This window comes from Molossus molossus, unplaced genomic scaffold (genome assembly GCF_014108415.1).
Source record: "Molossus molossus isolate mMolMol1 unplaced genomic scaffold, mMolMol1.p scaffold_m16_p_8, whole genome shotgun sequence".
Lineage (NCBI taxonomy): Eukaryota > Metazoa > Chordata > Mammalia > Chiroptera > Molossidae > Molossus > Molossus molossus.
In genome coordinates this window covers 9610980-9638648 of record NW_023425402.1, presented here as the reverse complement: position 1 = coordinate 9638648, position 27669 = coordinate 9610980, and the positions used below count along the sequence as shown (strand labels likewise).

Here is a 27669-nt window from a genome sequence, read left to right as displayed (position 1 = left end):
ATTCTGGGGTCCTGTCCTGTTCCCCACCCTCATACCATTCTCAGGATTAGCTGTAAATATGTATCCTATCTCCATGATGGCTACACTGTTACCCAAACTAAGCAAAGTTTGTACCTTAGGTTCTTTATGGGCGAGCAAGGGCATTTCATGCATAGGGCATTGGGGCTCTCTGAGCTTACCTGGTGTGGGGGAAGCCAGGAGGAAGGACTCTGCTAGTTCTGACCAGCCTAGACTCAAGCCAAAATGAACATGTACATGTGCATATACCCATGTAACTGGATTGAAATGAGCATCTAGAAGGTTCCCTCATACCCTTTCCCAATCATTACCTGAGAAGAGCTCAGTGGTTTTCTCTGTACAGCCAGATTCTCTGAGAGGCAAGATAAAGCAAATAGCTGAGATTTTTAAAAATTGAGATAATGAATCACATACCATAAAACTCACCTTTTTAAATCATATAATTCGGTTGTTTTTAGTATATTTGCCATGCAACCATCACTACTATCTAATGTTCTAGATCATTTTCTTTTTTTTTTCTTTTAATCCTCACTGAGGACATTTTTCCATTTTTTGTTCAGATAGAGTGGGAGGGAGAGAGAAACATCGATGTGAAAGGGACACATCGAGTGGCTGCCTCCCGCACGACCCAACCAGGGCCTGGGACAAACTGCAACCGAGGTACATGCCCTTAGTGGGAACTGAACCCGAGTCTCTCTGGACCGCAGGCCGATGCTCTAACCTCTGAGCCAAACTGGCCAGGGCTGTTCTAGATCATTTTCATCATCCACAAAAGAAGCCTACCTATTAGCAGTATCCCCATTTTCCTCCAGCTTCCTCAGCCCCAGCACCCAATAATCTACTTTCTGTTTCTATGGATTTGCATGTTTTGGATATTTCATATAAATAGAATCATGTAGTAAGTGATCTTTTGTTCCTGGCTTCTTTCACTTTTAAGTATGTTTTCTAGGTTCATTTATGTTATGACATGTGTCAGCACCTCATCTCTTTTAATGACTAAATAAAATTGTATCATATGGAGATATATAAATATATCATATTTTGTTTACCCATTCATCAGTTGATGAACATTTGAATTGTTTTGCTTTTGGGCTATTATATATGTAGTACTGCTTTGAACATTCCAGTACAAGTTTTTGTGTCAACATATGTTTTCAGTTCTCTTGGGTATATAACTAGAAGTGTAGTAGAATTGCTGGGTGATACGGAAACTGTTTAAGTTTGTGAGGAAGTGCCGAACTTTTCCACAGCAGCTGCACCATTTTGCATTCCCACCAGCAATGTATGAGGATTCCGGTTTCTCTACATTCTTGCTAGTACTTGTTATTGTCTATCTTTTTGTTCATAGCCATCCTAGTGGGAATGAAGTGGCATCTAATTATATAAGGTTTTGATTTGTATTTTCTTGATGGCTAATAATATTGAACATCTTTTCATGTACATATTTAGCAAAGACTTTGTAATAGCATTAATGATGGCTTATTTGATGCAGTGTCTGACACCATCACCATTATTATATTATTATCACATAGTATGTTTATGTGATAAACATGGTTAGGGTAACACTTGCTACTGTAACAAATAGTAGCTTCAACGTTCAGTGGCTTTACACAGTTTATTTTTCAGTCATGTAACAGTCGATATGGATGTTCTTGGTTATCAAGTGGCCCTTCTCCACAGGCCGTGGAGGAACCCAGGTGTCTTCCTTCCTGTGGTTCTGCCATTACCTAGGGCCCTATCAGTATCATCTGCATCTAGCTGGCAGATGGGGAAGGAACAAAGAGAAGTATACCTGGTTGCGAACAGCCTAGGCCTGGGTGTAGTGAACATCCCTTCCACTTGATTACCCCAGAGAGAACTAGTCAGTTGCCACAGTCATGCTAGTAGGGCTGGGAAATATGGTCACTTCCTGGCTGGGCAGCGACTTCTCAGATGACTACTTCTTGTAGTCATCTCTGCCGTAGTATAAGAAAACTAACAATTATTTAATAACTAGTATTCCAGTACTTTACATAGTTTATCTCATTTTGCCCCGAATATAGAACACCTTGTGGGATATTGTTCTCATTGTATAAGGAGAGAATGAAAGGCTTTTTCTACTGTACTGCATCACCTCCCAGCATTAACAAAGAAGGCTAAACCAAGATAGATGATGATAACAATCAATGAAGTGATTAACTTGTTTCCAAGCTCCCAAAACCCTTCTTATGCAAGAGAGAGGTCTTCAAGACACATGAACAGCTGTCCATTTGTCTTTCCAGAGTCATTGTTTATTGGGTGTTCAGCCTGCAGGCCAGATCCTCTGCTTCCTCAAAGGTTGTCATCTTTGACACATCTCACTGGTTACCATCACCTGTTCTTCTGTCATTGTATGTGTTACAAATAGGATTCCTCACCTCTTTTCTATCCCCCTGTTGAAAGTGTACACAATATTGGAGTTTTTTTTTTAACAAGAATTCACTGACTAACTACTGATTGGGTACATAGCATAATTTTATATTTATTTAATCATTTTTTTCTATGATTCAAAAACCCATTCACTCATTACACCTTTTCTCAGTAGCTTTGCATTAAGTTATCAATATCTTTTTCTCCTCATTTTTATTTTTTTTCATTAGTTTGGTGGATTTAAATAATTTATATATTTTTAACTTTGTGTGTTAGCAATTAGATGCTACAGCGGTGTTTTACAAATTAATAAATACATAATATATCAGAAAAACAAGAGTCGTAGCAAGAAGGCAAGTGCCTATTAACCCTCTAGGGATCATTGGAAACAAAGGTTGTGATTTTATGTTACAGGCATAACTGCAATCTACTGTGCCCTCCATTTTTGTTAGGTCTCAAGAAATATAATAGAAGATATGCAGATGATAAAAGAAGAAAGCCTTGCCCTGGCCAGTTTGGCTCAGCGGTTAGAGCATCCGCCTGCGGTCCAGAGAGACCCGGGTTCGGTTCCCGCTAAGGGCACGTACCTCGGTTACAGTTTGTCCCCGGCCCTGGTTGGTCGTGTGGGTGGCAGCCACTCGATGTGTCCCTTTCACATCGATGTTTCTCTCTCTCTCTCTCTTCCTCTCTCTCCCTCCCACTCTATCTGAACAAAAAATGGAAAAATGTCCTCGGGTGAGGATAAAAAAAAAAAAAAAAAAAAGAAAGCCTTTCCTTTTTAACTAGTATACTCCAGAGCAGTCCTCAAAGAAGACTCTATTAGTAGCCTGCTTTTTATTGACATAAAGAATGTGTGTCATGTTATAAATGAAATTCTATAGGATCTTTACAGATTACAGCTCTGCCTAGTCAAGAAATAATCAGAGGGCAGATTTTTACTGTCCTCTGAAAAATACCTAGGGAGTGAGATTCTCCAGTGTTTCCTATAAATCCCTCTGCTCCTGGGAGTTCGGGTGTGTGTGTGTTCCTTCAGTGGTATATTAAATTCTTTGCTTTCAGGATAAAGGCTTATTTTCTGTCATGGAGAGCCCTGTTTTTGTATTGAGTGATTTGTTTTTTTTTTCCCAGCTTTATTGAGATATAATTAATATAAAACATTGTGTAAGTTTAGGATGTACAACATGATTTAATACATGTTTGTATTATAAAATGATTACCACAGTAAGTTTAGTTAACATATTTATCACCTCACATAGCTACAATTTTTTTCCTGTGATGAGAACTTTGAAGATCTACTCTCTTGGCACTTTCAGATTCTATTCATTATTATTAACTGTAGTCATTGTGTTATTCATTACACCCCCAGAACTTACTTCACTTGTAACTGGAAGTTTGTGCCTTTTGACCACCTTCACCCTTTTTCCCCATCCCTACCCCACCGCATCTGGCAACCACCAGTCTGTTCTCTTTCTTTGAGTTCATTTTTGTTTGTTTTTTCAGATTGCACATATAAGTGAGATCATTCAGTATTTGTCTTTTCTCTCTCTGACTTATTTCACTTAGCATAATGCCCTCTAGGTTTATCCATGTTGTCTCAAATGCATTGGTTGATTTTATAAAAGAACTTTTTACTCCCTCTTTTTTCACATAATCTAATCTTATACCCTTTTGTCTAATTTCAAAAAACTTCATTTTCCAATTTTTGGTTCCTTTCCTCTACTGTCCTCTAAATTGTTGAACCCTAAATTTGTGTCAATACAGTGAGATATAGACATCAGTTGTTTTAGTATCAATGTAAAACATGCACATGGAAAGTTAATTTAGAAAATACAGCCCTGGCCAGTTTGGCTCAGCGGTTAGAACGTCGGCCTGCAGTCCAGAGAGACCTGGGTTCGGTTCCTGCTAAGGGCGCGTACCTCGGTTGCAGTTTGTCCCTGGCCCTGGTTGGGTCATGCGGGTGGCAACCACTCGATGTGTCCCTTTCAATTCAGTGTTTCTCTCTCTCCCCCTCCCATTCTGTCTGAACAAAATATGGAAAAATGTCCAGGTGAGGATAAAAAATATAAAAATACAAAAAATGTAGGTAAAAAATTGTACCTTCTTATCTTCTGTTCCATTCCTCAGAAATAACTACTTTTGACTTTTTTTTTTTAGTTTTTGTAACTTCTCAACTGTAAATGATACTTTCTGTTTATTAACTTACCAGCTTTACTAACACCTTGCTATAAATATGAGGAATTTAGCTTACTTAACCGCTCTTTATTTTTGTTAGGTTTTTTTTTTAGTTATGTTATTATTTACCTTTTAAAATTAAACAATACACTTAAATCTCTGGTTTTTTGATCCATCTAATATGGATAATATTTCTTTACTCCCTCTTAAGTTAATAAAGAAATTACCATCCCTTCATCTGTCTCTGCCTCTTCCCATCTTCTGTTAGCTGCCCTACCACAATGACATTGTAAAGATTGATGATACTTACTTTCTGCTCTGTAGCTTATAGTTAAATCTTCCGTGTATTGCCCTGGCCAGTTTGGCTCAGCAGTTAGAGTGTCGGCCTGCGGTCCAGAGAGACCCGGGTTCGGTTCCCGCTAAGGGCACGTACTTCGGTTGCAGTTTGTCCCCGGCCCTGGTTGGTCGTGCGGGTGGCAGCCACTCGATGTGTCCCTTCACATCGATGTTTCTCACTCTCTCTCCCTTCCTCTCTCTCCCTCCCACTCTATCTGTAAAAAAAAAAAAAAAAAAAAGGAAAAATATCCTCGGATGAGGATAAAAAAAAAAAACAAACAACAAATCTTCCGTGTATTAAGTATAAATTGATCCTGAAAGGGAAAAACCATTAAGAACTCAATATAATATTATGGTCTTATAAACATTGTTCACTACAGATCCATAGTGAGGGAAATTTTCTGTCACTGAACTTTTGCCCATCTTGGAAGAATTTTACTGTGTTCAGAATTTGTCCATAAATAATAACTTCCTATTAGCCAGCTTTTTGTTTTTCTGGAGTTCCTAGTTGCCCTTTTTTTTTCTGTTTCAGAAGTTTCTGTTTGGTCATTGTTTAATTTTGAACACACTGCTTCCTAGGTAGGCCTACTCTACCGCTATGATCCTAAAATTTCTTTTTACTTTGTATCAGGATTAGTTCCACTGTTTCTTGGATTTTTTTTATTTTTTATTTTTTTTTGTAGAATGTGGATAAAAGGTTAACAGAACCCTTTTTTCCTTTGCAGGAGATATGACCTGCAGATCCACTCGGTTACCTTTCTTTTTTTTCTAGATCTGTTTCCCTGAAAATCTGATATGGAATGTCGGCTGTGCAGTTCGGCACTATAGTTTATGATAAAAATTACCCCTGATTGGTAAATTGCACCTGGCTTGGGTGGACTGTAATTATCTGCTGGAAAGCCAGCTTTGGATTTCCTGAGTGTGCTGACTTTTGTGACTAGGCATGTCCCTCGTGAAAATTATGTGGTCTGTATTTATGGAGCTATAACAAAAGATAATAATTTGTTTGGAATATGAGGCCCCTAAGCTCCACACTTGCCCAGTGTGAGTCTTGTATACTCTCACCTGAGCTGTCACCTGCATGCCAGCAGGAATGGCTCCTGTGCAGTTGAGTACACTACTACAAGGACTGCCCCAGGACAAATGCCTGCTACTGTCCTAGTGGCATGTGTGTTTCCTGTTCTCTCTCCTGGGCGACTCTGAAGCCAAATGTGACATTTTAGGTCTTTGTTAAGAAGACCCCTCATGGGCATTACACAGAGTGAATCTATAGGTTTTTTGTTTGTTTTTTGTTTTTTCCCAGAAAGGAAATGTGGAAAGCAGAATTTCAGAATTTTGCATGCCTGAAACATAGTTTGTGTATAGAATTCAGTTCCTTCCTAATTTGAAAGCTTGAATTTATTGCCATCTAGCATCTAAAGTTGCTGATGAGAAGAAATCTGATATAATCTTATTCTTATTCATTGTAGTGATTTATTTTTCAAATATAATCCTTTAGGATCTTCTCTTCATCCTTGGAGTTCTTAAATTTCACAGTTATATGGCTGTATGTGGGTTATGTTTGTTCACCCTGCCCATTTTGCTTCAATATGGAGATCTGCCCAGTTCCCCTCAGATGTATGAATATTTTATCCACCTACCATTTTCTAGAAATCCACCAAATCTTGATTTGTTAATACCCTTCCCTCCAGTTTGCAACACCTTTATAAATGCATTCCCTTTGTATTTCTTTGACCTCACCTCATTGGATCCCAGGAAGGGAGAAAGGTCAATGTGCCTGCAGTGTCTGCTATCTTGAACCTGAGCTCCTCAAAGCTGCTGCAGGCACAGGCTGTTGCTGCTCCCTCACCCCAAGTCCTTTCCCTTCCCTTTCTGTGCCTGGCTGAACTTCTCCCATGTACACAGCTGTCTTGTGTCTGGCCAGTGTATGCTCCGTAGCATATGCACCTCCTCTGAGTTCATGTTCAACCACTTCTTCACTTTGTTATGGTCCCATTGACTAATAGTTCTGTCTGCCCGCGTGTCAGTGACTTCAGCCATCATCTGTCTGACACTGACCTGGGAACACATTTTGGCAAATATGAATTGGGTAATACTGAAATTTTTATTTTTCATTCGAGAATTTTGTTGTCAGATTATTAGAATTGCCAGCTTTTAGCTTAATTTTTTTCACAAACTATCTTCCTGACATACTTTCCAGATTCCCCTTTGAATATGTTCTTGTTTCTGACCTAAGTATTCATGAAAAGTGATGTTGTAAAGTCCCTGGCCAGGTGGCTCAGTTGGTTGAAGCGTCGTCCCTTACACCAAAAGGTTGTGGGTTCTATTCTGGTCAGGAAACATACCTAGGTTGAGAGTTAGATCCCTGATGGGGGCGCCTTAGGGACACAACTGATTGATGTTTCTCCTTCTCTCTCTCTCTCACCTTCTCACTCCCTCCCCTCTAAAATCAATGGAAACATGTTCTTGGGTGAGGATTTTTTTTAATGATGTTGTAAAGAATTTTTAATAATTTAAGAAAATAATTATTTAATAAGATTTTTAAAAGCAGGTATAAGATTATAGAGGTATTATCACAAGTAGGAAATAAAGTTATGGAAAAAGAATGCCAGAAGGACATAGGCCAAAATGTTAATAATGACTGCCTTTGTATATTGGGCTTATGGGACTTCTTTCTAGTTTTCTACATTTTTGACCAACTTACATGTATTTCTTTTAAAATCAGAAAGAAAACTTTATTTGAAAGAGTTTCTTCTTGCTGCAGCCATGAATGTTTTGAGACATTTGTCCTTGCCATAGCAGCAGATGCTGCAGAGTGGCATGGTTTATTCACAGTCAGCAATAAATTAAAGAAATTAAATAAGTGCTCTACATAGCAATATCCTAGCAGCTTTTCAGAACCTTGAAGCCACTTAACCCCCAGCACAAGTGTGCTTCCCTGAAAAGGACACCTGAGCCACATTTTCCTGTGCTTCTCCCCTTGAACCTCTTAAAGCCCGTTCTCTGAGAGTACTTCTTCTGCTCACCTTTCCCTAGGACTTCAGAAGTGCATTTCCACGTGGCTTTCCCTCGCACAGGGGCCCGGCCTACTTGAGACCTTGGAGCATCGCCTTGATCAGGCACTTTCTGCAGCATTCTCCCTTTAGAAAGTGTCTCCCCTGTACCTTCCCTGAGAAGCACTTAGACAATCTCTGTGTCACCTGCAAGACCGCTGTGGGGTCAGCTCATCTGCTCCCTGGTCTCTAGCATGATGACACTCAAGTCTGAGAAGCAGTGTGTCCCCCTTGCTGTTCATGCTGCCATTTCGTCCTGGGGAAGGTCAGCGTCCTGCTCTGGGGTCTGTTTCTGTAGCTGGTTCTATTTATTCACTAGGAATCTTAGAACAAGGAGTCATGTTTCTTTCTAAGTGCTGCAGTGGTTGAGGGCAAAGAGATAAATTAAAGGTGGAGATTTACAGCCTCAGTAAACTCTTCCAAAGTGTAGCAAGATTGAAAAATGGCTCATTTAAACCTAAACTATTTACCTTACCTGTGATTTTCTGTATCTTTTTTGCCGTTGTTAGTGATAAAGTTGAGAAAGTGTTTCTTCGGCCAGCTTTGTTTCTTAGCCTGACACTTAACAAGATGGAACTCTTGGATGAGTTCCAGGAGGTCACTGCTGACCCAGTGCCCTGGGGTTGTGTGCAGAGGGCTTGGGGTCACTAATGTAATACAGTGAAACAAAAGTGGGTTTTAAAGGAGGCAGTGTCTTCACCACTGAGACTGTTGATGAGAGGATGTTCATATTTAGTGTCAAGTTTTAGTTTCCAGGATGGGACTGTAGCTCTGGCGGTCACTTAGGTCCTGTACTGAAATGTGACTGCTGCTCCAAGTGTCTGCTGGGGGTCACAGCCACTCTCCCTGCTCCTCCCTGTGCCGGCGGAGGGCGCACTTGCCTGTTTCCTCTTGAAGTGGGAGCAGTTAATGGGTTCTGCTTGTGTAATTGTCACTTCTCAAATGCTCAGGGAGATTTTATTTTCACTTCTCACACTTAATTCCATTTTTCTACACAGCATCTGACAGTAATGAAAAAAGCCAGTCATGTTCTTTCTTATGTTTAATTTTTAAAGGGCAAACATTGGTGTTAATTTTGTCAAAAGGTTTAGAACTTGAACTATAAAGAAACATGTGCCTGTATGAGGAACGGCAAAAAAGTGAAAATGAAAAACTAACAGAATTTAGATAAAACACACACACACACAGAGACACACACACACGGAGGACACTGGGCAGACCCTTGTTAATGGCGAGATGTCAGAGCCTGGCCTGTAGAGGCACCTGTCTGTTACACCAGACCTGTAGACACCTGCTCATCAGACTGTTGTTTATGGGGAATAAAGTACCAGGAGCAGGTGGCTGTTTTGCAGTGGAAAATATCAGTAGGGAGTCAGTCACTCATACCTGCACTTCAAGACAAGGGACTTATCTTCTGTGCCACAGCAAGTTGTTATGCAGAAATTTACCCATATTTTGGAAGCCATGTGGAAAGTAGAATTTGATGCTAAGTACGTGACCTGAGTTGTAAATTTAAAGCTATCCACAGGTTCTGTCAGCCACCAATGGAGAGGTTCCTCCCCCCTCCCAGAACGTTTGACAGATGGAGGAGCTGGAAGGAAATGAAGTTCCGTCAGCTCGCAGATGACCGGGAGGGAGAAGCCGAGAGCTCCTGCTCTCTTCCCTGCTTAATCCAGGAGCCACCTTATTCTGTGAGGATAATAACTTTTCCATGCCTCCTGTAAATAAAATGAAGCATGCCTCAATAAAACTTTCTCAGTGAGCCGGGTGAACACACTTAAAATGTACATGGTCAGAAAGACTTTTGTTATGGAAATACCTTCCTCCTAATATTATATTCCAAATGACAAGATATCAAGACCATCCTACCATCATCTTTCTCTTCTCTGTTTCATTATGTTGACTCCCCCTCACTTTCTGCACCTCCTCAAGTTCGCTCACTGTGGCCAGGGTGCATCTTTCAAGCACAGCTGTGGGATTACGCCTGCTTGGAACCGTTTGCTGGCTTCTCATCGGGCCCTGGATAGAGAGCAGCATTCTTCACATGGCCTAGAGTGCCTGTGCAGCCTGGCCCTGTCCTGCCTCTCCGTACTCCCCTGCTTCCCCGTCGCTGCTCACACCAGCCTGGCTTCCTCTCACTTCCCTCCATGCATCAATCTGCACCCTCCCACAGAGCCCTTGCACATGCCGTGGCTTTTGTCTGGAACCCTGAACCCCTACCCTTTGTCTGGTTAACCCCCACTGTGCTTTTGTTCTTGGCTCAAGGGCTGGTTGCTCAGAACAGTCTGCCCTGACCACCCATCTCAGTCCGATTGCTGTATTACTCCCTCTCATCAGACCGAACTCACATCCCGGTTTGCAGTGACCCTTTCTCTAGTGTGGTTATTTGACTTGTTCTTCCCTACTAGACTGTAAGTTCTATGAAAGCAGGGATTTGGTCTGCTTGACCCCCTCTTATCCATGATAGCCTAGCAAGGAGCTAACACTTGTACTGTCTGAATGAATAAGGGTAAGTGCTGCCACTCTGTCTCCAGTCGTGCATGTGTGTGGGTTCCATTCATCCTGCTGCCATCTGGAACTGCTGTCCACACAGAGCTCAGTCAGAATGTCTGCCCACCCGGCCCAGATGCTGTCCTGTGGAGTAAGGCAGAGTTGTGTGAGAGTGTAAAAGTTGCTCATTGCCCCTGATAATGTAGTCCTGATAGACTAGGAACTGTCTTCCCAAGGTCTCTTTATTAATCCATTATTGATCTGTCATCCTTGATTCATTCACAGCCTATTCCACAGAGTCAGTCGTTGTCAAAGGGTCGGCCTTCTCTGGTTTCCATATTGTCCTTGCTCCTCAAGTTAATGACGTGGATCCCCCCCTCACTGTTTATCACTTGAGGTTGGTTACTGGCTGGAAGTCCATTACCTTTTGTTTTTAACCACTCTTACAGAGAGTTGAGTTTTTCTCTATGGAGAGGCCAAGTGCTTTAAAACTGCTTGCCAGCTGTGCCCCTTTCACTTCGGAAGTTGATTTGGTTTGAAATCCCAAGTTTGCCTGGTTAATATGTTTTCATTGCTTCTCTGGATTTTCAGAGTGAAAGGTTTAAAAAAAAAAAGGTGCCCTTACTCTCTGGAGAGGAACTCTAAACCATGTGCCAAGGCTGTCTGTGTCCCTCCAGCAGGGCAGAGCCTGCCCTCGACAAACCCCTTCCTGAGATAGGCACTGCCAGTAGGGCAGTGCAGACGGCCCTCGGTGGCCCTCTAGTAGGAGTCACAGGCTCTACCGTAGGCAAGCAAACTGAGCACACAGAAACACCAGAATAACAGTCGTCATAGAAACCCATTTTTAAATTAATGTTCAGCATGCACATCTGCAAAAGAGGAAAGCAGAGCCTATTAGGAAAGTCAGTGTAGTTTTGATCATATCATCTTAAAGTAACCTGCTTCAGTTCGTCTCTGGGTCCTGATAGAAGCACTGTCTGGAAAATCATGCTGTGATTAATGCGGACTTGGTGTATCCCAGAGTGCTAACAGGCTCGTGTTTTCTTCCTACGTCAAAACAGAAAAAGGAGAAAAGAGTGTTCCTGTGAATTCAGGGGTCCAGCATGCACAAAGAATTGGCTTTCAGAGCTGAAAGGGCACTCACTCTTCCCAGTCTCTCTGAGGATTCTAGTGGCCTCAGCTGCCTCGTCCATGTTTTCCATGAAATGTTGGCCCCTTCTAGAATGGCTTCTCAAACTCAGCTGGTCTGAGACTAGGCTCATTGTCAGCTTTCCCCATAAAGCAGCTCCTCCTCGTTGATGTCCCTGCTTGTGTTGGTGTAACCCTTTCCCTGGCATCTCTTACCCCTTTCACTCCCTCTTCCTTGCCCTCCACAGCCAGTCAGCCAGCATATCTTTTCTTTCTTTCTTTTATTTATTTATTTTTACTTTGTTGATTTTTAGAGAGAGAAGAAGAGAGAGAGAAACATTGATGAGAGAACACCAATCGACCGCTCCTGCATGCCCCCCACTGGGGACTGGGCCCACAACCTGGGCATGTGCCCTGACTGGGAATCGAACTGGCAACCTCTTGGTGCATGGGTCAAGGCTCAACCACTGACCCACACCAGCCGGGCTAGCATATCTTTTCTTTCACACCTTTTCTTCCTTTATTTTTAGTCCCATTGCCTCCATCTTAATTCAGACCTTCACTCACACACACACACACACACACACACACACACACACAGTACTGCTGTGGATTTCCTTGACTCTATACTCCATTTGCATGTGTTGCTATTCTGGTGTCTGGAACACCATTGCTGGGCTGGGCTGGCTTATTCCTTACTGCCCTCTATGGGCACACCAGTGGTCTACTGAGAAATGCCTCAGACCCTTGTCTGGGTCCTTCGCTGTCTCTACATGGCCAGCTTTTCCCAAACACCGTGTTTTCAATATTCTGCACGACTGTCAGATCTCATGTCCAGATTGCAGGTATATAATTACCATGTCTCTGTAACTCTCACCAAACTTTCTAACCTTTATCTCTTTAATTCTATCCTTACGGATGTCCAACTTTCCTTTCCGTCTGGCCCAGTTACTATTGCCAGATAAGGCCATGCTTTAGAGCAGCTAATTCTCTTTATTTCCACCTGCTGATCTTCATGTCTGCTCACCATCTATTCCCTTCAAAACCCAGCCAAAAGTACTCGGAGCATTTTTTCTTGATCTTTCTTCTCCTAAACACAAGTAACTGCTCTATTAGCTGAATGTTCATCCTAATTTGTTTTCATATAACTTGATAACATTCACTTTTTCTTGGGTCTGTTTTAGAGAAGAAAGGAATAAGGGCCTAGGCTGGGAGGACGTTTGCTTTTTAAAAATCTAGCCATTTCTCAAGGTGCACTGGGATTGACCCCCTTGGAAGTACAGGGCCAGATTTTCCCAGAGTAGTATCTAGCAAGTCAGTCTATAATCAGATGCATAGCCCAGCCAACTTTGATTCAGTCTGATGTTTGTTAAGTGACCTGGTAGGTAGAGGCTACATCGTGAGGGAGAATACTGAGGAGAAAGACATTTCTCCCCGAAGGAACTTACAGGTTATACACGTTCCGAACACCTGGGAACCAGTTCATACACACACACAGAGTGTAAAATACGAAACAGGATCCTATCATCATAAAATACTGTACCTGAGAGTACCTTGGAAATCATAGTCCAAGCCTCTCACTGTACAGATGAGAATCTGAGACGGAAGCCCCAAGTGCCTTTCCCACATCCTCTCCTAGGGGAGAGTCTAGATTAGAACCCACATGTCCTGTTTCTGAGTCCCTTTCCCAGAACTTTGCATGACCTGTAAGACCATAGTAAAAAAAAAACAACCAGACCTGTAAGGGCTGTAAGAATATGAACATGATCAGAATATGGCATGAAGATAGGGAAGTTCTGCTGAAAAGATGCATCTTGAGCCTCGCCACCTGCTACCGGCCACATTGTAGCTGGGAAAACCAGTGATTTCCCAAATGAAGAAACCTGTGAACTTCCCAGTTAAAAATCATATAAAGGAACAAGTCAGAAATAGACTCGCCTTCCAGAAGGTATGATGAAGACCACAGATTACAAATATATTACACTTGTATTTGCATGTGATTTCCTACCTTGCTATTATCACTGCTACTTGCTCCACAGAACATTAGGTTGCCAGCGTATTTCATAATTCATACTTTAAAAATCAGTTTTTAAAGTATAGTCTCTACACCAGTGGTCAAGTTCAGATTGCCTAGGGCTTCATTATCCAAGTTGTAGAGCATATTAGCCTCTACTTTTCTTCCCTTTTCCTTCCTATTGTCTACTTTTAAAAAATTTCATTACTCTGATCATTAGGTTATTTATTAGACTGTTTTTTTCTATCAAAAGAGACTAGCATGTGTGTTTTTTCTCTCTGTTTTAAGCCAAGATCCATAAAGCATCTTTTCCCCACAGTTGACATTTTCTTTTCACAATCCCTTGAAATGGAATGTAAGTGAATTTCACCATGGTGTTGTAAATTATGTACTGAGTATCAGTAATAAACATTTCTTACAAAGTTTTAAAGTGTAGTTTCAGACTGGTAATCATCTGGAATTGCACACATTAACCAGCTGCTTTGGAGGGAGTCAGCGAGTGTTTTCTGCTCATACACTTTTCACCTCTTTATTCAAATTTATATAACAATATGGGGCCCACTTAATAAACCTTAACTGAGCAAAAGAATGTTTGTCCTCTAAGTAATGTCGCTTAGCAGTCTTGACCTGGAGGGGGTGATGAGTAGTCATTATGTCCACCCTTCTACCTTCAGGAGAAGTGTACATTCAGCTTGTCTGAGGACCCCTGAGTTTCCTCTGGTGACGAAGACTGGATGATCGCCCTTGCTTCCTCGCCTCCTCCCTGAGCCTTTAAGTGTACCTTTCTTAAGCGGGACTGATGCTCAGGCAAAGGAGGAAAGTAGTGTTGGTGCTGCTGCTTTTAGATGAAAGTCACTTGTATATATTGTTCTTTTTTCCTTCCTAATTCTCTAGGGAGTTGCTGAATTCTCTCTGGAATTTGACAGTGGATATATAGGCTTAATAGAAATTCTGACTGCTGGAGCTTTGCAATGTATAGTCCTTTCTCTAGGGTATGCTGGGGGCGGGGGGAGGAGGGGCTCATGGGAGCTTATTTGCTTGTTTTACATTTCTGAGTCTTCTGAATTTGTTTCTCCTAATTAAAATAAAAATCAGAACCCATACTAATCTAATGTTGAGCTCCCAGGTTTAAACTAACAAGAGGCCGTCATCCCAAAGTGCATGCTCTCACAGCACCACTGCACCCTCCTGTCACAGCTGCTGCCTGTCTGTGGGCACTTCCGGTGGGCCAGGGAGGCCTCAGATGCAGAGATGTGGTCACATTGCCCCGTGAGGATGGAGAGCCACAACGACATTAAGAAGTGATCAGGGTTTTGGTGAGACGTGGCCTGTACTGTGATCTCCAATTGCAAATGCACCCATTTTTTAGATTTCTAATCTGATTTTCAAATGTTACCTTCGCATTGCATTAATATCACATTCTTACATTAACATTAATTAATATTACAAGTCTCTGAGCTGAGAAGGGAACACAGGGCACACTCACTTTGTTCTAAGCCTTTCCTATTTGGGGTGGAACAGCTCATCTTCTCAGGCAGTTTTGTCCTGTGGTCACTTCCATAACTAAGACTACTGTTCAACTCATAGAATCATGTCCCTGCTAAAACCCCCAATTGGTGGGGCACGGAACTGTGTTAACTCAAACATTTGCTGTGTGTCCATCCATTAACTTAGCAGACATATTTTGAACCACTGCTGTAGATCAAGCTCTATGCTGGGTGCCTCCCTTTTCTCATGGGCTCATTAGTTAAGCTTTCTCTTCAGCTCAGGGCCAGTAGGAACTGAGAGGCCTTGATCCAAATGTAAATAGAGGCACCTGTGGATTCTGACACACCTAGATAGACCAGATCTTCTCTGAGAGAGTCCGCAAGGGTAACGTTTCTGAGAGCGAGCAGCTGGACCTGGGAGCAGACTGTGCAGAAGGGCATGGGCTTGGCCTCATAGGTACGTAAAAATCACTCCCCTTCCTTCACCTGCTGGGGGGAAGTTCAGGGTGCCTTTGAGCACAGACCTCCCTGGAGCTGGCAGGAGCGCAGCCTGCACGCAGTAGTGCACGCCTGTTACCTTTGTGATGGAGGCGACAGCCTGGCGGAGCAGCCTGGCAAAGGAGCATGAATTGCCGCAGGCCTGTGCCCTGTGCCAGTGCCTTTTTTTCTGGCCGCTCTGATGATGAGTGTGATGTTCATTTTGTAATGAGCACTTGCAGTTTCTGTAAACTGTAATGCCATATAATAAGCAGTAATTTTCCACTTACCCTTGATAACAGGAGATTTCTGCTTGGTTTTTAGTGATAGCCAAAATGTGGATGGTTTTTCATCCATCCACAGATGATGCATTTTCAGAGGCATCTTTCTTCACAAGACAGATTGGCAAGTTGTTTTCCAAGTGTGTCCAAAATGTGTAATGTCTAATCTTGCCTCTAAAAAGTCAAAGTCAAATCAGATGGTTCTGAAGTAGCCATTTGTAATAAAGTGACTATATCCATTCTTAAGCTCGTTTTAGCTGTCTCCTGGCTGTGCTTTTTCCTCAAGGGATTAGTAGCTTGAAGCTTAGCTCAATAGCTTAGATGATAAAACTGCCAAGTCTCAAGTTATTGTTTTAAATTGTCTGTAAGAGATTATATCTTAAGCATAAAGTGAACTCGCCCTAGGTGACTCGGCGCCCTTCTCTGAGGGGAAGAGCCACTGCTGTGTGCTTCTCCCCTGAGCCACACGCTGTCCAGACCAGATGCGGTGCTAGCTCTGATTTCTTCTTTAATCATTGGGAAATACTTTTAGAAAAGAAACAGACTCAAGCTTTACACTTTAACCCTCCCAACCTCTATTTAAAGTCATTTCTTAACTTTCCCTTGACAAACACTCAGAACCCATAAAATTCAGTGTTTTCCTGTAATAAATTAAAATTTCTTATTCGTGAGACTGTCTTCCCCTTTCCTGAAACGTGGCTGTGTGATCTCTTCGTGCATTTCCATAGCCTCCTGGTCACCGCATACCCTTCCAGCCAGCTCCATCCAGACCAGCAGCTGATTTTGTGATATCAGGAAGTCGTATGGATCATGCTAATGGGAGCCCTGGAACTTCCATGATCACTGGCTCCTGCCATTTATCTGTCACAGGCTGGCCTTCCTGCAGATTTCTGGCCTGGCACTTCGATGTGTCTGACTTTCTAAAACTAGGATATCAGTGAATGGTGTCAACTATGAGAGAAGTTGCTTGAGCTGACCTCACATTTAAAAGATGATTGTGCCTTTTTGGCACAAAAGGTTGGATTTGTTCGTCAGAATGATAGACTGATCCTCTCTGTGCAGAGCTCTGTGTTAAGTTATGAAGAAAAGAGAGGATAGACCACTTGCTGTAGTTTAATTCACAAACAACATAGACATCAAAAAAGACTCTCTTGTCAGCTGACTCTTCCAGGTGTCACCTAAAAACCAAACTGGCGTTGAATGACTGTTTACTTCCAGCGTCTGCTTTAAAAGTTCATCCAAATACCAGGAGATGTAGTGTACAGTTTGTGAAGACAGTTTATTAGGACTAAGAAGCAAGCAAGTCACACCTTCATAAAGGTAGCTTGCTTATGAGTGAGGTGCGGGAGAAGCATGCGCCTGACTGGAGACCAGGCTTCCTGTGGTCCCCACCGTCTAGTGTTGCTCAGAGAAGGTCCTTCTCATCCCTTGGCACTTTCATAGCCCTTGGTGTCCCACACACCATCTCAATGGCGGGGGATTCAGAAGCTGTTGCTTTCTTTCCCCCAAAGCGCCAAGCTTGAGACGGCTCCTGAGCATGTGGAACGGGGTCAGCTCTGCACAGGAGATGCCCTGACCCCATTGGAAGCAGATCTTTAATCAGATGCCAACAGAACAACCCGTCTTCTACCAAAATCTCTGGAGTCCGAGCATCACTGCTGCCCACCTTTTTTAGTTCTTTACTGGGGTTTAATTTCTGGCCCAGCATGTGGTCTTTGGAGGTTTATTTAGATCGATTTAATTAAATTAGAATTTATGGTTTGGGGGATCCTTTTACTTAGGAATTTTGCATGGAGACAAGCCTCCCCCCCCCCCCCCAATAGAACATTGTGTCAGCAGACCCTTGTGATCAAAGCGAAGGCCTCTCCTTGAGAGCAAAAGGGCTTCCTGCATTTGATTTGAGTGTTGTGTGTAGCTGATGTTAGGGTGTTGGGTATTTGGATTTCAGGTTTGGGGGTAGCTTTCCAAGTCGTTTGAATGATGCCACAGACCAGCGTTCTCCTTTAGAAAAGTCTAGGTCAAATTATTTGTTAATTTTGCTACAAATGCATATAAGGTGAGGTGGAGGAAAGCTATGGAAAACTCAGGATTGTGTTCTCAAAGAGAGGACCTGAAATGTGTACCAGTGTTGCCAGCCCCTGGTCTCCGTTCTGTTTGGAAAGGGAGGCTGAGGAGCACATGTAACAGCCGGCTCCGGGGAAAGGGTGTGGGGGAGCAGCCTGAAAGCATGGTCGTCACTGCTGTTTCTCAGACGAGGCCCTCCTTTCTTGTAATGAGAACTCTGACTCACGTGTTCTTGAGAAATGAGGTTTCTGGCTCTGAAGTCTTGTCCCATGCTGCTCAGTTCTGCCAGGTGATGAGGCCTGCCCTTTCTACCTCCAGCCAGGTGTCCTTTTGCCTAAGGGATCTGTGGGCAGCACTGTGTTTCTGTATCATTGTTTCCCTGTGTGTTTTGTCTTATGCACTCGAAAGCATTCTGAGAGGGAACTGCCAGAGAGATCCCTGGCACAGAAAGGGATCCATGGCAAAGTAAGGGTCATCTGAGAACCTCCACTTTGACAAACACAGTGTCAGGGACTGACATCTTTGTCACCGGTGTTCTTTTTCCTCATTTCTAGTTGATCTCCTTTGGCCTTGTCCATCTGGCGCACACTGAAGATGAGCATGTCGGGCTCATCTTCGTCACTGACCTTTCCACCTTAAGCCTTGAAATGTGAGTGGTGCTCCCAGCCAAGCGAAGTTCACAGTGAAACCCCAGCCTCCCCACCAGGCTCCAATTTCAGAGTCATTTCTGTTCTTGCAGCTGCATTTGCCATCAGTCCTGAAGGTTTATTCTGAAAGATCGAGGCTGGGGAAGTTTTAGCCCTTGCTCTAATCCTCCTTGACTGCCTACTTCTTCCAGGGCTCCCTTGTCACCAACAGGAAACCTGTGCCGACATCCATTCATGCCACCCATTTCTGTGAAACATTTACGATGATGGTATGGTGCCATGCAAAAGCCCACCTACCCACAGAATTCAAGAGCCCATGTGAGTGGGCTGAAGCCTGCAGCTTGGCTGCCCCAGGTGACGCTGAGAGTGTGAAATGCAGGGTCCCTGTGGGTGAGCAGCTGACTGCATCCCAGCCCTTGGCAAGTCTCACACAGCTGGCCAGTGGAGGGTTCAGAGCCTTGCCCCCGGGAAGGAACAGACTAGAGGATGAAATAATGTCTGCATGAATGAAAGTGAAAATCTGCGTTTGAATCATTTGTGTTAAATGTAGAATTATTTCCATCTCAGCCTTTATGTTAGCGGTTATGTTCCTGAAATACTTAACTGTCTCGCCACCAGCAAGGGAAGTGTGCAGTGCGATGTTAACTTCACGTGAATGACGTAAACAGGCAAAATAAGAATCGCTGGCCTGGCTCAGCCATGTTTCTGCGCTGGCTGGCTGACTGTCCCGGGCAGGTGCTCTCTCCCTCTGCCGTTCCCATGTCTGCGACATCTTCCTGAAGGGAGGCTCAGCCGGACTCCAAGGGCCACTTTATTGAAATAGTATAGTTTATTGTCGTGTTATCAATACAAACGTATAATAGTCATGTAAAATACCAAATACAATGGATTTACCTCGAAAGTACCTTCTAACATTTAGGTAGCATGGTTCTGTAGTCCTGGATAATGTGTTGGCTGGTCAGATAGACAGATACTGACATACGTGTGTGCTGTGTGTATAAAATGCATTAGGTGAGTTTTCCACTCTTACATATGAGGCAGAACCAAGCTCTGCAGCTGCTTCTCTCTATCCCCTGGGCCCTGGAAACGATCATTAACTATCATGTGCCTGGGCCCAGACAGCTGCCGGCAGCTCCACCCCCAGGAAAAGCTTCCCACCTCGGGGATTCCTGGTGGGAAGTGAAAAACAAAACAAAACAGCAATCTGAAATATATTCAACACCTCGGCCTGGGAGATGCATGCTGTTATAACATATATCATTAAATTATATCTGAAAGAAATATAGTCACACAGAACCACAAACATAGGTACGGAAGCACACGGTTAGATGAGTTTGTGTTGAAAGAAGGGTCAGGAAGTTAGCCTTTTTCTTCTAAAATCATTAAGTGCATATCTCATGACTGAAAGCCTTTTCCTAATGAAATATTAACATCCATTAGATGTTGGGTGTGCATTAAAAATGTCTTCACATTTGTATTTTTAGCATGGACACAGTGGCATCCGTTAAAATAATTAGCCCTTGCCTGTAATCTAAAAGCCTTATCTCTGTACTCTTACTTTTTTAGAAGGCAGATGTTTTGAACCTGATTTGAAAATCAAATTTGCCCTTCAGTGATTTCATTTGGAAGAAACATAGAGTAAACATTATAAAGAAGGCTCTTCAATACATTATGCATGCAAATGGGACAGCCGAATTCGGGTTCACAAGTGGAGGTAGGTGACTGTTCTGGTTGACAAAGATTGAGTTGTTGAAATGAATATAAAGGGCACCGACCCGCGGATTGCGCCAGTCTGTCATGTAGTAGCAGAGCTACTGCTTCATGTTAAACTCTACCTGCCAAAAGGAGAGACTTGAAAGCTTCCAGCAGGCACAGCAAGGCCACAGTAATGGTGCAGCGGCTGTGTTAGAGCATCTGTGGAGCGCTTTTGTGGAGCCCTCACTCTCTGCCTAGCCCTGTGCTCGATGCAACCAAGTGAGGCTGTGGCATCTGTTCTTCCTGGGATACGCCTGCTGGTGTCGAGGATCTGGTGGCCGTGGTCATAGAAATGGAATGTGTGCTGCAAAGACTCTGTCTGAGCTGTTCACAAGGTTGTCTGATATCCCATCAGGGGTCAGGGATTATTCTTATCTATCTTCGAATCACCAAAACTCAGCACAGAGCCTGATGTAGTAGGAGCTTAGAAATGGTTTGTGAACAAATGAATGAATGAATGAATGAGTAGTTATTTTGGGGGGGCAATTTTTAAAAAATCAAATTATAACACAGATTGGATCATGGTTATTACTTTAGATAAGTAAAAAAATGAGATTTAAACTAATGCAAACCAATTTTTTGCTCTCTGTGCTAGAGCAAAAATCTTGAACCCTCCTACAGGTCCAGAGAGGTATTCCAATGAGGAAATATGACCGCCCTACCTAAAATGTGAATTCAAAACCCAGCTGGCTCAGCTCCTCAGTGGGTCAATTCAGAAAGTAGATGGTTCCCCAGAGCATCCCCTGGGAAGGGCTTGCCGGATTGGGCGGAGCCCAGCTGGGGCTTTAGGAGGACGTCTGGCCTCTTTGTGTGACACTAAGCCATGATCCAGAGACACTCCTTTTAAAAGTCCTCACCAAATGAACAGTAGTTGGGAAGCCCAGCCCTACACCTTCTCTGGTGATCTCCAGGTCATCATTCATATCCAGCTCAGTGTCACATCCTTTATGAATTCTGGCCCTTCCAGAATGAACTTGGAATAACTAGAATCCCCAACTCAGGCAAAGTGTGGCAAATACCTTCTACAGTCGTCCCTCGCCACTTCGTACTTTGACTTTCGCGGCTTAACTCTATTGCAGTTTTTTCAAATATATTCATTAAAATGTTGATCGAGACAGTGAAAATGATACAGCGTGCACTCGGTTGTCTGAGTCAATTATACACCCCTGTATTACAATTAAAATTAAAATCACTGTACGTATGGAGTGTAGGCCTATGTATTCGAGCACCCCAGGAATCCTTCTATGCCAGGTGCAACTGCTAGAGTCTGGAAGGGATTAACCGTGATAAATGAGGGACGACTGTATTCTCCTTGATCAGTCCTAAAGCTGGACTCGCAGGCTTGGCAAGGGAAGGGAGCATTTCAGGCCTGATGAAATGATAAAACCACTTTTAATTCACACCTCCTTTCTGGTGATGAGGGGGAGGAACTGAATCTGGTTTATCACTACTATGCTCCTGCCATTTGGTAGAAGTTTGGCATGTGTTTATTTGCCAGAATGATCCAGATTATTTGCTTCCTAATCTATAACTTAAAGTCATGAGCAGAACTTGAGGAACTTATGAATAACATAATAATTAAAAAGAAAGCAGGGGACCCAGAAACTCCCAGGGATATACCCAAGAGAAAGTATATGTCCACACAAAAACTTGTATATGAGTGTTCATAGTAGCCCAAAATTGGAAACAATTCAGATGTCTATCAATTGATGAATGGATAAACAAAATGTGGTCTATTCTTGGAATATCACTTGGCAATAAAAGTAAATGGTGCTGACACAGCCACATCGTGGATGAACTTTGAAAACATGCTAGTGAAAGAAGCAGTCACAAAAGAGGAGATATTGCATGATCCATGTCTATGCCTCTGCAGTGTCCAGAAGAGGCCAGTCCACAGAGACAGTTAGGAGTGACTGGGGAAGAGTGAGGGGCGATGAAAACATTCTACAATTGATGTGGTGACGGTTACACAATTCTGTGAATATACTAAAAACCACTGAATTGTACACTCTAAAAGGGTGAATTTTATGGTATGTGAATGACATCACCATAAAGCTGTTATTTTTTTAAGACGAGAAAAGAATCTGCAGGACATTTCCAGACCAGGATAAAAGTACCCTTGTAAGAAGGACTGTCGGTGTCAGGGACCAGGCACCGCGCTGTGCAGACATGAATAGTCCGGATTACAGACTCCTGCAGCGTCCGGCTCACAGAAGCACCGCGTTAATGAGTTCTTGCTGTTGAAGGAGGCTGGACTAAAACTGCAGCAGAGACACACAACTCTTCTCTCCACTACGTGTTCACTGCCTTTTCCTGGCAGTTCCTTGGGAAGGAAGAGGGAAAGGGTGGGTCACGTTCATGGTCCCCTTCTCTCCTGCTTCCTGTCCCTGTGCCACCTCTTCCTTGTTTCTGGGGCTCTGTCTCCACAGGTGTGTGGCTGACGTTGGAATTACTGCTTTACTGCTTTTTTAACTTACATATTGAAACCTAGAAGTTTTATTCTAGGGCTTTGGGGTGAGAGGAGAGCAAAACACAGACCATAGGGCCCTGCTGCCATAACAGAAAGAACGATCTGTGTTCCTCACTGGTGGCTGGTCCCCAGCATCCCGGCGCCAGTGTGGCCTTCAGCAGGGGCCGCGCGGCGGCCTGGGGAGCTCCGTCTCAGCCTCTTTCACAGCCGCTGTACGTGTTGGCCACGAAGTCAACAGTATGAATTCCTGCTGTAAATAGGGTTTTACCCTGGCATTGTAATGGGATTTTAAGTCAATAAAATTCAAATTCTGAAATCAGTATGACCCTTGCCCCTAATGTTACACAGGAATAAGTACATATAAATGCAGCAGTTAGAGACATTTGCATGAACTTGACCTGATTGAGCAACAGTCCTCTTTTGATATGAAAACAATCTAATCCTGTGGCTGAGCTACAAGTGAGGTAGTAATTCTGCACTGACAGCGGGGCAGTCTCTCTCTCATAGGGATGGGTTTTGTCTGTTATCCCACATAATGCATTTTTACTGCCCGTTATTGTCTGACCTAACTCAGTGCTAGTCATTCAATTTGATTCTTTGATGGCATCATAAAATATTGATAGCAAAGTTGTTAATAATAATTTTTATTAATGCAAGTGAAGACATAGCAAATATATTTGATTTCTTCTGACTTAATAATTCTCACTATTATTCATTCAAGAAATGAACAAATTGAGCACCTACTAAGTGTTAGGCACTGAACAAGGCAGACAAGACTCCTATATTCATGAAGTTTACATCCTAGTGGGGAAAACAGGCAATAACAGATAAATAAGAAAATGTCAACTACTAACAAATGCTATGAAGAAAAGGAAACGGGGCAGTAGGTAGATTGTGACAAGGCCATGGTAGGCAAGGAGCAGCTTCGTGAGGTCAGAAAGGCCTCTCAGGAAGTGACATTTGAGCTGAGACAAGTGAGAGAGAAGCCAGCCTTACAAAAGCTTGGGGAAAGAGGACTTTAGGAAGTGGTTCGACTGTGAAGAGGGATGAACTAGTGTGTATGCAGAACAGAAAGATGCTAATGCCGCTGAAGCCGGAGAGGGAGTCAGAGTGAGTGGTGCGATGGAGAGGCCAGCAGGTCGCGGATCGTGTGTGACCTTTAGGCCTTGCCAAGGTGTGAATTTTGTTCTGTGAGCAGTGGGCAAGTATTGAAGAGTTTTAAGCATGGAGTGGTATGAACTGATGTCTGCTTTTTAAAAATCACTCCGTGTGCTGTGTGGAGAGTGAATTGGGGGGAAGTAAATATGGAACTGGGAAACCAGCAAGGAGGCTGTTGCTATAATCCAGACAAGAGATGACAGGGTCTTGGACTAGGTGGTGACACTGGAGATGGTGAGAAGTGGTTAGGTATGGAAAACCTATTCCTCATGGACTGGACTGGAGGCCGGGATTCAAGAGAGAAAGAGGTCTTGATGTACCTTCTGGCTCTGTCCTTGGTCCTGGACATTTCAACATTTTTATCCGTGTCCTGAAAAAAGCCAGAAGGCATGGGAGCTAGGAGGGGTGACTCCTGTGATAGATAACAGTCGTGAGAGTCCGTCTCTCCAGCCTCTAATGTGGGACCAAAACAACAGGATGGGATTTAATGGGGATAAATGTGATGTCTCCATTTAGGTTCAGAAAATCAATTGTTTCAATACAGTAGGGCAGCCAGGCTTGAGAGAAGTTTACTTGAAAAGAGCTGTGGTTTAAACTGGCCACAAACGCAGTGTGAGGTGATAGGATGAGCTGCTGCAGACCTCAGGTGGCCTGGTGTCCTTCCTGTTGAGCTCTGTGTCAGTCAGGGCACATGGGGCTCTGCTTAAAGAGGTGCAATGAAGGTGAGTTCAGGAAGCTGGTTCATGGGGGATCAGCTGAAGGAACTAGGGTTAAAACAAGACTCAGGTAAGACATGACCACGGGGGTTCCAAGGTCGTGATAATTATATTTGAATATGTGCAGAGCCATCTTGTGGGAGAGACCCTAATTCTGTCAATCCTAGAGATTGACACTAAACAAACTTTTTATTCCTACTCTCAGTACACATTTAATGAGCATCTGCTCTGTGCCAGTTACTTGTGTTTAAAGTCTCTGAACTTATGGCACTCACTCATGATCCAGAGAGAGAGGTATCAGGTGAGTAAGTATAGTAAAGTATTCCAGATGGCACAGGTGTACATCAGTAACGGGGGCACAGAGGGGAAGGAGTGGCCTCTACCTGAGATGGGGTGGCAGAGGTCTCGGTGAAGGCCTTGAGAGGAGCCGCACATGCAGAGGACAGGCGCAGACGCTTGGTGCGCATCCGCGTAGCATGACCAGAGGGTGGGGAGGAGGCCAGGGGCTGCCATTTTTGAGGGCGAGGAGGATGTCCCCCACAGTGTGCTCTGGGCAGCCCCTGAAGCGCCAGCAGGAGTGAGTAGAGACCAGCTGTAGAAATCCCTGGGTGCCGTGCAGGGAGTCACCAGGACAAGGGAGTCACTTACTCTTTAGGCAGATGAGGAGTGATAAGGCTGTGCTTTTGATTCAGGTCATTGTTTCCATAGCAACGACACGTTGGTGGTGAGAGGGCCTGGAGACAGACTGACAGACCAGGGGCAGCAGTTAGAGATGAGAGGTAATGAGGCTAAACCAGAGCATAGCAGTAGGGCAGCAAGTACTCAGGTGAGAATCTAAAGCAGGGTGGCCCTCTTTAGGGAGGGCAAGAAAAACTCTGTAACTCTGTGCCCTAGTGCTGGGATGGGGGAGAGGCCATATAGACATTCTTCTGTCTCCTGGCTTCAAATTCCTCAGATTTCAAATCCAAAGATTCTAGAAGACCTAAACAGTGAGCCTCTCAGAAAGAGCAGGGGAACTAAGAGCCACACAAGGCTTGGCTGAATGCTGCGAGCCAGACACACCTGGGCCCCAGGCCCCTCTGTTCTGATGGGCGGGAAGGCAGGAAGCTGGGACAAGGGAGATTTGGGCAGCCAGTCAGCAGGATGCACAGGAGGGCAGACCAGTCGGAGGTGGAAGGCCTTCATCTGAGGAAGGGACACATGTTGTTCCCGGAGTGCCCTTGCAGCAGGACCACTGCTCAAGCCTGCTGCGGTGGGCACTGAAAGACAGCGGGCCCTGCACCGCCTCCTCCACTGCACTCGCTCAGAGCTCCGTCCCAGGAGGGCTTGCAAGCACCATAGACATGGAGCTGTGACCTTCGCAGATGTCTGTATGGCCTCTTCTGAAGCACTCTTGAACCTCCCCCTGACCAGTGAACTCAGCCCTGCTTCTGGGCCGCCTCCTGCTATGGGAGTCTGTCCTCCCCTCCTGCCCTCCCGCCCTCCCGCCCATCAGAGCAGAGGGGCCTGGGCCCAGGTGAGTCTGGCTCGCAGCATTCAGCCAAGCCTTGTTGTGTGGCTCTTTGTTCTCCAGCTCTTTCTGAGAGGCTCATTGTTTAGGCCTGCTAGAATCTTTGGATTCGAAATCTGAGGAATTTGAAGCCAGGAGGCAGAAGAATATGAACTGGGAACCACATAATAAATGTGTGTGCCCTTAAGACAACATTAAGTGGCAGCACTGCTGACTGCTGCCAGGACTTCAAAGCACAAACCCAAAGGTGATCTCATTTGGAAAGAAGTTAGTCCCCGAATTCTCTGGAGACGCAGAAAGGGACCGTCTGGCTGCTTCTCTAGACAGTGTTCCATGTGTCCTTGCGGCCGAGTGTTTGGTTTCCCTGTGGAGTGGCTGCGCTGGGGGAGACTGGAGACGGGCTAGATGAAAAAGGACTCAGACGCTCAGCGCTAACTCGCACGCTGCCCCAAGGGCTGCTGGCTCAGCAGTAAACCCTGGGTCAAGTCGTGGTTGTAAGGTTCCTTGCTTCCAAAGCAGCCCTGTGTCTCTGGGGTTACTGCCAGCTGAGGGCTTGCCTTGGATGAGCCACAGACATTTGCACTTTTGTGAGAGACTAGTTCATTGGATCCCCACACATGGCTCTAGAAGCTTTTGTGTCAAGGAGGTAACTCTACTGTGTGTGTGCACGTGTACATGTGTGCCCTCACACCAGAGCAAGCACCGTGAGACCTGCATGTCCCAACCCATTTCTCAGGTTTGTGTTTTTAATGTTTCTTTTTCCAAAGTCAAAAATCTTGGCATTGCCCCTAGATCCTTAGCGTTTTCCTCTTGCACTCTTTTGTTGTGTGTGATGTTCTGGGGCTAGTTGGAGCTGCCCAGCCAGACTCACTGTGATGGGTGGCATCTGATCCCATCATGGATCTGTCCCGAACCTCCACCGTCTTGCTGGCTGCTGTGTGCCAACCAAGCCCCGTTTCCTGGGTTTCTTTTCACAGGGTTGCAGCAGCAGCGAGGCCCCCACTCAGCTTGGAAGTGCTCTGCTCGGTTACTGTGAAAACTGCCACGTGCCAGCCTTTGCTCCGTCTCAAGCAGGGTGGTCACAGGCGCTTCCTTGTGATAGGTCGCCATGCTTTAATTGTGCAATCCACAGGAGAGGGTTTACTCCCATCCCTTCTCTAAACCTGAGGTGACCTACTCCTTATAACCCGAACAAGCCTAACTAACACATCTACAGATGAAGCAGGGAGACCAGAGAGGGCAGCTTAAGGCAGCTATGTTTGAAAGAGAATAAGAGGGCACAGGAATTGCCAAGTACTTTAGGGCAAGACAGTCTGATGTGTAGAAAACCCTAAAGACTCCATCAGAAGTCTACTAGACTTAATAAATGAATTTGGCAAAGTAGCAGGACACAAAATTAACATCAAGAAATCTACGGCATTCTTATACACCAATGATGAACTCACAGAAAGAGAAACTGAAAAACAATCCCATTTACCATCGTGGCAAAAAAATTAAGATACCTA

The 27669-nt window shown here is 44.1% G+C and overlaps 1 protein-coding gene across 2 annotated transcripts in view; it reads left to right on the top strand.

The window, feature by feature from the left end:
• BTBD9 (BTB domain containing 9) overlaps window positions 1-27669 on the top strand; it is a 446601-nt gene that overhangs the window by 377389 nt on the left and 41543 nt on the right. The window lies entirely within an intron of this gene.